The 10,769-nt window shown below is 34.4% G+C and overlaps 1 pseudogene; it reads right to left on the reverse strand.

Moving 5' to 3' along the window:
- Window positions 1–843: 843 nt before the first annotated feature.
- Window positions 844–2,841, reverse strand: LOC143408051 (sodium/myo-inositol cotransporter-like; annotated as a pseudogene).
- Between the last annotated feature and the right edge of the window lie 7,928 nt (window positions 2,842–10,769).

Consider the following 10,769-nt stretch of genomic DNA (forward strand, 5'->3'; position numbering starts at 1 on the left):
TAGTGTTTTTAAATGATACCATTAACCTTATATTTAATTAATTCAGTAATGTTTTTATAATTAAAGCTGACAGCAATCATTTTTTGTGGGGGGGTTCTGATCATCAGCAACATTTATTTTACTTCCCCTCATGATCATTTGGTAATACAATTTTAATATGTAACTGTATAAACAGATTTCACGATCATTATGTGGTTCATTAAACTTCAGTGGAAGTAGGAAAAAACAGGTGGTGGTGGGGGAAGAATGGGATCAAATCCTCACTCCCAACATTCCACATACAGATGGTACAAAAATACCTACAAGATAACATTCTTCCTCTCTTTTGGCAATCAGAATCCACAGACTCACACAAAAAAAATTAACCTGGCAAACTAACCTGTCTTGAAATGCATACCACACATTAGCATTTCAGAACATAATTGATTGTACAACATGTGAGAATTAAGTTATTGTATTTTAAAAAGGTAGTGTGAATTACAGAGACAGAAAAAAGAAATAAACAAATCTTCTACTTCAGCATTAATATCTACCAAGACTTGGCAGAGAAGACAATATCTTATTCATGATACCTTAACATATATTCTGCTCTAAGATATCTGAGAATAATTGGTCTCTCCTTACTTTGGTATGGAAATTTTTAAACCACATTTTTTAACTTTTCAAGTCTGTTTTGCTTCATTTAAAAGTTGAAGATTTAGTTTAATCCATCTCTGGGAAAATAAAGTCTTGCAAATAGATGATTTTCTGCTAAGTAAAATTTGGCTAAAACCTACAGTGTAAAAAATACCTAAGAGATGCAACAGTTACATAATTTCTTCCCCAAAGACTAGTGTTTTCTCATTATATGGAGAAATAAACAAACATGAAAAATCCAAGAGAACACACAGCAAGAAGTCCAATATTTAGTATGACTTTAACTTGTGGAGTATCTTCTAACATTTGTAAACAGACATCTTCCTCCTCCTTCAAGTCTCTGAGACTCCTTTTGCTGATGCTTTTACTTTTAAATCCACAACACCAGTCTTTGAACTTCCATTACTGGCTTCCATTCTCCATTTCTTTCTTTTTCTTTCTCACCCATGAAAGCCACTTGCCCACTGGAATAAGTATCTACTGGTATTTCTGCTTCCAAAACAAGGAAGCCACTGGGTTGCCCTCCTCTCTGCAGGTCACCAAAAGATTGACATCTTCAGGCTGAAATCCCTTAATTCTACCTTCAGATTTCCCATTGGGAATGACATAGATGATGTCCTCACTGATCTCACTGCATTACAGAATGCTCTTCTCCTGTATCTTGTATGGTTCATCTTTCTGAGAGCAGCTGTCCTTCATTCTAGCCATTCCACCATAGAAAGCCCCTTGTTCATTGCAACACTTCCAGAAAATTGCCAAAAGGAACAGGGTCACAACTAGGGAGGTCAGGTAATCTGCTACCTCCTGAATATAAAGGTACAGCTGGCCTCCATGCATCTCCATAGTGATTGACACCCATGCTATGCTGATCACCACCATAAAAGCCACAAATCCTCCCCACAAATATTAGTGCCTGGGAGCTTACGCTCTCAAGGATGAGTTTACATCAAGAGTGAATTTGGTACTTGATAAATATAGAGTCCAAGTTACTCATTAGATAATATATAATATCACATTGATAAATATAGAGTCCAAGTTACTCATTAGAGCTACAATGAGGATGGCCATCATCAAGCTCCAAGGAACAAGCTTCATCACCAGCATGGGTAAGCCATATTGGAGCGCCCAGCTCGGCTTCCACACTTCACTTGCATGCAGTGTGCTCTGTGTTGATGCAAGCTATGTCATCAGTAAATAGTATCCTGGAAATCGTTCCTGGGACAACTATCATAAACATTGACAGAAGCTTCAAGAAGCCAGTCTTCAGAGTAGAGCCTTTGGCTCCAATGTTTTTGGCTACCAGAATTGCAAGTACAGTGACTTAGTTGTTCAGCACAACAGTACCACTGAAGCTGGGGTCTACACAAGAATGAATCTAGGCTATGGAACAACATTGGAAACTTCTATCAGGAATTACAATCACTATCTATAGTCATAATTTTTAGGGATTCTCTCTTAGGGTAGACGTTACAAGAATTTGTGTTTAAAAAGTTGTATGTCAACAAGATGAAAGGGATATTAAGTGAGGCTGACATATACTTTCTCTTAACTTTCTCACCTACCAATCTCCATAATCTTAAGTGTGAGCTCCCCAACAATCATGAGCAGAGCCTGCAGAGTGTTTGTGTAGATCACTGCAACAAGGCCTCCGGTGACAGTCAGCAAAGCAGTCGTGCTCATCCAATGAGCAGGATGACAGACTTATGGAAGTTCCAACCCAAAGACTCCTAGATAAAGACAGCACCCAAATACAGATCCATGGAGAGCTTGGTGAAGATAAAGAGATTCAGAGACAAGGCTGCAAAGTAGACCTGAATCCTATGGCCACCAAATCTCTTGGACAAGTATTTAGGCATGATGTACACACCCCTGACTGGATGTAAATTGGGATGAAAACCCATCCCAGAAATTGCAAATGCAGTAAGGCATTGAATTCCCATGTGCCCACTGCAAATTCACTCACAGCTCCAGATCCTGCTAGCCCAATGAAGGGCTCACTCCCAATATTGCTCACAGAGAGGCACCAATTGCTATCCAGGTCATAGAGCTACTCACCATGAAGTATCCACTTAGGGTGCTTATATTAGATTTCCACCTGGCAAAAAAAAAAAAAAAAAAAAAAAATCAAAAAAACCCAATGCACATCACCAGGATAAAATGCAGGGCCACTGTGGCCATGTCTGCTATCTCCAGAACAGCCCTCATTGTGGTAAATTGTGAATAAGCATCCAAATGACAGAAATGTCCAACTTTTTATTTACTTATTAGTAATCTCAGCCAAGTCTGTAAACCATACATGAACTGGATTGTACAGAGCAATACAGCAGGTCAAAGTCTTTGTCCTTTGGTTTCCTGTCTTGATGATAAACTCGGAAGGAGACAGTTTAAATTTCCCTCCGTTTCTTAATTGGGATTTGAGAATTTAGCTTGTACTCTTAATCCACACTCTGAAAGACCATCAGCATTTACTCAGGTGCTGGGGGAGCTATTCTGAGTTGCAGCTAAGTTTGGTGATGCCTACTGTACCAACCCTGGTGGAAAGGGCTGACTGCGTACAGCACACACTATGTTACCAAATTCTCCAAAGAATGGGGATTTCAGCGAGGCCTTGCTGAATGCCTGACCCAGAACAGAGAAGGAACAGCTAGCTGCCTCCGAGGCAGGGAACTGAAGGGGAACCTGGCAGGGAAGTCCTGGCATTTGGGTCCCGTGTCTCCCAGGCAGTGAAAGCACCCAAATCATGTTTTCATTTCTAGACCCAGGTATATAAATTATACTTATCCCTAGCACGACACGATCCTATTAATTGACTCAGATTTCCAGTTTGCCAAAATTCATTTATGTTCATAATAATTAAATGCATAGCTCCTGTGTGCTAGAGAACAATTTGCACACTTTCTATTATTTCATTTTTCATGATAATACCATCAGAAGTATGTTTCTTTGTCCCCAACTTCTTTCACTTCCCCCTCCACACCTCCACCAAAGAAGACATAAATCTTTCATTAAAGTTCATTTCTTGATGGAAGTAAATAGCAATCTTGGCATGATAGAATTATATAAATAACCGTGTAGAGGGAAAGAAAAATTAAGATACATCATGAAAAAAACGTGTTTGTCTTCACCGTGTACAAATAGGAAAAGGCTTATGTAGAAAGAGCAAAATGAAAATGATAATGAAATGGAGAGAGATTGGTTACTTGACCAAGTGATGGGCTGCTTTTAAAACCAAACCCCATGAAACTAACCAATATGTTCCATTGTCTACAAACTTCAGCCAGACAACTGCCTCCTAAAAAACTCAATCTTCTTGATCATCAAGTATTTTAAACAGATTTTCTAGTCTTTAGTCACATCATCGATTTAAAAAAAGAAACACTGTATAGAAAATATAGTCCAGAATACAGGATAGCAAGCTGATAAAAACCTGTTTAAACTTTTATCTTTATATTTATCAGCACCCCTTTGGCTATGTTAAATCCACTTTATTGAGCTATTATCTCCTTTGCATTTCTAAAACTTTTCCTTAAAAATAAAGTAAGTCTTTATCAGCTTATTAAAAAAAAATCCAGATACATTATGCCCATAGTTCCCACTGATAAAGCAGTCAAATTAATGTGTCAAAAAGAAGTTGTAGCCAAGCATAGTGACACATGCCTGTAATCCCAGTGACTGGGGAGGTTGAGGCAGGAGGACTGCAATTTCAAAGCCAGCCTCAGTAACTTAGTAAGGCCCTGAGCAACTTAGTGAGACCCTGTCTCAAATGAAAAATAGAAATTAAAAATAAAAAACAGTTGGGGATATGGCTTAGTAGTTAAATGCTGCTGGGTTCAATCCCTAGTACAGAAGAAGAAGGAGGAGGAAGTGGAGGAGGAAGAGAAAATTATTGAATAACCCTTCTGGAAAAGAGTGCAGAAATCTATACCAAAGTTCACAAAAATATTCTTATTCAACCATCTCACAAAATCTCCCTTCAGGAATATAACCAAGAAAAATAATACAACTTTCTAAACATAAATATTTTTATGAACTTTATATTTTAGCATTGTCCTATTTCTGTGTTCCTTATTGTTTAGAAAGGCAAACACATAAACATACTGAAAATAGAATTATGAACAAGCTACAGATCTTAGTGAACTGTTACATCAACTTAATGATGTTTCTGAGAAATACATGTAGATATATATGAGCATTGCAAAATGCTCATATAAATCAAATGAATCATAAGGTACAAATGCATAAGTGTGATCTTTTTATTGCTCTATTTAACACAGGTCTATGATGTATATTATATGTATGTGTAATAAGTAACTAGACTCCTATGCTGTGTTCTCCTGGTCTACCTTTTTGAACATTGCAAACTTCTGCCAGGAATTACAATCACTATCTGTCATCAGATGCTATTTCTAGGTGACTAATAATGCTCCAAAGAAAGCTCTCAAAATCACCAAAAGATAATAAGTTCTGCTTCTCCTAGAGTTTTCCAGATATCTGTTTTCAACTTTTCATGATGACTTGCTAATTATCTGGAACTTATAGTTAAGTCTACTGAGAACCAAATCACTGAACACAAAAAATTTCCTTAACCAACGGAAATTTATTATGGAAATGCCAGTGAGTTTACAAACTATATTTTCTCAGGGTTTCTATTCACCACCTGCTTGGGCACTGAGTATCTCACATATTATGTATATTCCAACAAGGAACAATATAGAATTTATATTTTCAAGACATTTATTCACATGTCTCCAAGATATTACCTAATATGGCTATCTCATGCCAATAAAAGTGTTCTTCCCAATAAACCACAATGCTAATCATTTTTTCCATGAACTGTTCATTGGAAGGTAGCAGGAATCAATAAGATTCTTTAGTTTTTCTATGGTAATTAGGAGAAGCTGAGTTGATTTTGAATGACCTGCACTAGTCCAAAGTCAGAGAGGGAAAGGAAGAAAAAGAGAACTACTTTTCAGAGTTGGGAATTGAAGACTGGGACTCGAGAAAAAGTAAGTGTTGGAAGTCTAGGGGGTTAAATTCTTGAGAGTGAATGAGATTGACCAAACCGATGATGCACATGTGAAGCAAAAATGTACTCAAGTCTAAGAAAATTGATAAACCAACCCTACTCAAACAGAAAAGGGAAAATTTAGTCAAAAGTACAGAAAAGGGGCTGGGGTTGTGGCTCAGCAGTAGAGCACCCACCTAGCACATGCAGGGTGCTGGGTTCAAACCTCAGCACCACACAAAAATAAAATAAAAATATTGTGTCCAACTAAAATAAAATATTTTTTAAAAAAGTATAGATAAAATTGTCATATTATTATATTAATTAACAGAATCAATGCAATCGAGAGGGAAAACAAGTCAAGGAGAATGAGAATTCGAATACAAGACTCTCTTTACCTTCAACAACAGTTAATTCTGGGGAGGGATTGGGCATAGAAATCAGACTGTCATAGTTGGAGAATAGAAGGTGAGTAACTAAAGATAATAAACATAAACTTTCTTAAGAAATCTTGTTTTGGATGAAGAAAGATGATAATTTGAAGTATAATTTCTTATAGCAAAAAAATGTTACCTTAGAGGGTAATAACCAGGTCAGCCCAGAGCACTTATTTAGTCCATAATGAAAACCAGAAACTGTAGATTGATGATTAAAAATAGAGGAAAATGGAATATTCAAGAGAGAGTGGTTGCATCATGGAAAATGTTATTGTTTGATTGGAGGAAAAATTCTGGTATCTTATAGAAGGGCAAATGTAAATTAAAGGTAATATATTATATATCTCAAAATTTGTTATGAAAAATTAATTTAAAGGTACTTATCCAAAATATAATAAAAATTAAAGTAATAGATATGTTAATTTCCCTGAATTAATTAATACCTATCATCATGTGTCCAATAAATATAAATATTATGTATCAACCAAAAAATTTAAAACTTTTAAAAATATTCAAATTACACAACAAAACATCTATGCCACTAAGCAACAGTTTTAAAATTATTTTTGGAGAAAAAACTAGAGAAATGCTATTGCAACACTTATAATTAAGAAAACCTAGAAGATAGTGCATTTAATGCATAATAATGCTTTATGTCTTGAATGCTGGTATGTGATGAAAATAGATTTAATGAAAGGATTATAAACTGAAATGTAATTTTCATGTAAGGATTATGATGTGGCATTCCAGAAATTTTTAGTCTTAATCTTTCCTTTGTGTCTAATTTCACTTCTAAAAAATAATTATGTTGTCCTTTTATTTTTCTCCATCAATGGCATTATTTTCATAGTTTCCAACTCTGTTGTGAGTTTTTAGGTACTTATAAAAAAAAAAAAAAGAGGAAGAGAGAAAAAAAGTCATACTAAAAAAGTATAAAAAGAAGCCAGTCTCAATTTTTAGTGTGGAGAAAAGAAGTTTTGTGGTTTAACAGCAGTATCTTTTAAAGTACATTCATTTAAAAATATATATATTTATTTTTTTGTTGTATCCAAGATGATCAAAAAAAGACACTTGAAGTGTTTCTATTCCAATTTTTACTTAAAATGAAAAGGGCAAAATTGTGAAAGAGGCTCAAAGTTCCAAAAAGTCAACAATGAAGGAAGAATGAGAATAAAAGGGAAGCATTCAGTTGACCAAGAAATTAAATAAATTTTCTCAATGAGTTTCCCGAGTTCTCTCCTTACTAATATATAATAAAATACTTCAGTTTTCCATTGAGTGAAATGAAGAATGATGAAACTGTACTCATCTATATCATCAAGGAGAGAAAATTCAACTCTCAAGGGGAAACTTCTTATTGTACCATAATGGCTTCTCAGCCACAGGAAAACTAAATTTATTGGACAAGTGTGGTAGTATTTGGAAGTTCATGTATGTGAGGCATTATAAAGGAAAATAAAAATGGACCTAAGTGTTTGCTTAAAATTTTCGAAAACTTTATTGCTATGCATATCTCAACCTGAAAGAATTTAATAGGCCTGAAAATGTTAACCTTAACCATTGCTATAGGTTACATATGAAGAAATATTTAAGATAACAACTCAAGAGAGTCTGCCTTTTTCCCCCTAATCCCCACCCCCTTCCATCTCCCACCCCCCTGATAAACTGAAAAATGACCCTCTCAGGTTCACATTCCTTCAATATTGAATTCTACAACTGTTTAAGGAATAAATAATACAAGTTCTATGCAAATTCTCAAAAAAATAAAGGAGGAAGAAATATTTAACTTATTTTATAAGATAAGCATACTCTAGTCCTAAAACCATACACATAAAAACAAAAATCACACACCACTATTTTTTGTGAAAAGAAGATATAAAAATATTTAATAAAATGTTGACAAATGAGAAAAAGAAGGATATGTATATATACTATATTCAGATAATTGGTGTGTAGAATAAAAGTGCATGATATTAAACTAAAGGATAAAAAACATGACCATCTCAATGGATTAAAAATCATTTTATATAATTTAAACTTGTTCTTAATAAACAAGTGAAATTTTTCACCAAATAAGAATTCAGGGAGCTTTCTTAATATAACATAACACCAAATGGTGAAATATTACATGTTTTTTTCTTAAAATTGGGAACAAGAAAATGATATTTCATGCTACACTCAAAGTCCTAGAAAATATGAATGCTATTTTTATTTAGCAATTTTATTTTCAATTTTTTCTTGATAATAACTGATTTATTCATTGATCCTACATTCTTTGATAAGAGGTTTCTAATGCAATAGCATTGCAAGCCCTGAAATATGTGGAGATACTTTTAAAAATAATGAATAGACATGCATATTAACAATTACAAACATTGCTTACAGAAAATAAATAACATCTTAGAGAATGGAGCAGATATACCATGTTCATTGATTAGAAATTTCAATAATGTTAAAATAATTTGTGCCCAACTGTTCTGTGAATTTAACCTAACCTCAAACAAAATCATAGCAGGCCACTTGCTATTGAAATTAAAAAATTGATTCTATAAATAATATAGAAATTCAATGGGAACAAAGTTAGAGGACTTTTACTGGTGTAACGATAGAAATGGAAATCAATAGAACAGATGTAGTCCATAAATTGACCCACTTATGTATAAATAATTGATGTTTCTTAAATAATTAAAGACAATCCAATACTGGTAAAAATAAAATATTCAATAATTGATGCTAGAACAATTAACTAGCCATAGACAAAATATGAACCTTGTTATTTTTCACAGCATACATAAAAAATGTAAAATGTATTATAATCTCAAACATGATTAACAAACTTCTAGAAGAAAACATAAGATAAAATGTTTGAGGCATTAATTTAGACAAATATTTCCTACTCAAACCAAAAAGATGAAAAAGAAATGTGTGTCACATGGATCATGCTACATGAATAAAACTAGACACAGAAAGACACATACTGTGTGTTCTCACTCCCTTGTGAAAGCTAAAAATAATTTATCTTATAGAAGAAGGTAGAGTAGCAATGTCTATAGAGAATGAGAAAAGTTAGATAGGCGGAATTAGTTCTGCTGTTCTAGAACACAGTAAAACAACTGTAGTAGACAGCAATGTATGACATTTTAAAATAATTAGAAGGTTGGGGTTGTGGCTCAGTGGCAGAGTGCTTGCCTCGCACATGTGAGGTACTGGGTTCAATCACATAAAAATAAACAAAATAAAGATATTGTATCTATCTATAACTTTAAAAAAATAGAAATGAGAGTCCAAGCATTCTCAGCACATAGAAATGACACATTTGAGGATGTAGAAATTATCCTGTTTTAATTTTATTTGTTGAACGTATATGTTGAATTATCATAGAATATCCCATAAATGTATACATATATTATTTGCCTGTTAAAAATAAATACATACATACATAAACTTTTTTTTTTTTTTGGTACCAGGGATTGAACCCAGGGATTCTTAACCACTGAGTCTCGTCCCTACCCCTTTTCATTTTGAGCCAGGGTCTTAAGGTCAGCTGAGGCTGAACTTGTGATTCTCCTACCTCAGCCTCCCTAGTATCTGGAATTATAGTCACAGGCCACTGCAAATTGCTGGCTTCAACTTTTGCTTTATAAAAAAAATTTAAAAAAAAAAAGGTAAACTTCTTGTCAAGACAAAATAGCATGGACTTATTTCTCCTTGTTCCTCCCCCTTAAATAAAGTTATAATTCCTGAAATAAAACAAGAGGAAACTAAAAGAGAATTTCAAAAGGTGGTAAGAGAAACTGGGACAGGAACACAGAACAGAACAACAGAGGAGGGCAACTCAGACCTCATGGTTCCCAACCCCTAAGTTAGCAACAGAAATCAGTCCAATAGGCCTGTCGCTCCTACACAGAGTTGCCCTGACAACTCTAGATGAGCCGGACACCACTAGCAAAAGGTTTGGATCCTAGAGTCCTACAGCCAGGAAAGTTCTCTGCTTCCCCTCCAGGCATGGAACTTTCTACCTCTGTCTTGTAGGAAACACCAGCAAGAAAAAAACCTGCCTCAACAAGTTGACCATCTCAGGAATCCTCTTGACAAGAGTAAAATGAAAAGAACCATTTACCCAACATTAGGACCTACCATATAGCCATGGTAATCATGGCAATGAAGCCTTGTGGATGGATAGGTACTTGCATCTCTTGGAACACAAGAAAGAAACCAGAAATAGATCCACACAAACTTAATTGATTTCTGACAAAGGAAAACTAAATGTAGCAAGGACAGGCTTTTCAACAAATAGTGATGAAGCAATTGGATATTCATAGGCAAAAATTAAAGAAAAGAGGGAAATTAAGAAAAGAAAAAGAAAAAAGTCATTTCAAACTAAACCTCACAGCTTATAAAAAGATTTTACTCAAAAGGGATCATTGACTTAAATGTAAAGCATAAAACTTAGAAAATAAATAGGATAAAATCTTTGGGAAATTGGCAAGAACTTCTTAGATGATACCAAAGCATAATCCATGCAAGAAGAAATTCATGAATTACACTTCAACAAGATTAAAAACTTTTATTTAGTATGTGAAGAAGGTGACATCATACCAATTAAAAGAGATGTAAGCTTCACTCTTTCTTTAGGTCCACTTGAACTCCAATCATTTACATAAAATTGTTGCAGATCTCTTTGCCTCCCA

Source organism: Callospermophilus lateralis, chromosome 10 (genome assembly GCF_048772815.1).
Source record: "Callospermophilus lateralis isolate mCalLat2 chromosome 10, mCalLat2.hap1, whole genome shotgun sequence".
NCBI classification, from domain to species: Eukaryota; Metazoa; Chordata; class Mammalia; order Rodentia; family Sciuridae; genus Callospermophilus; species Callospermophilus lateralis.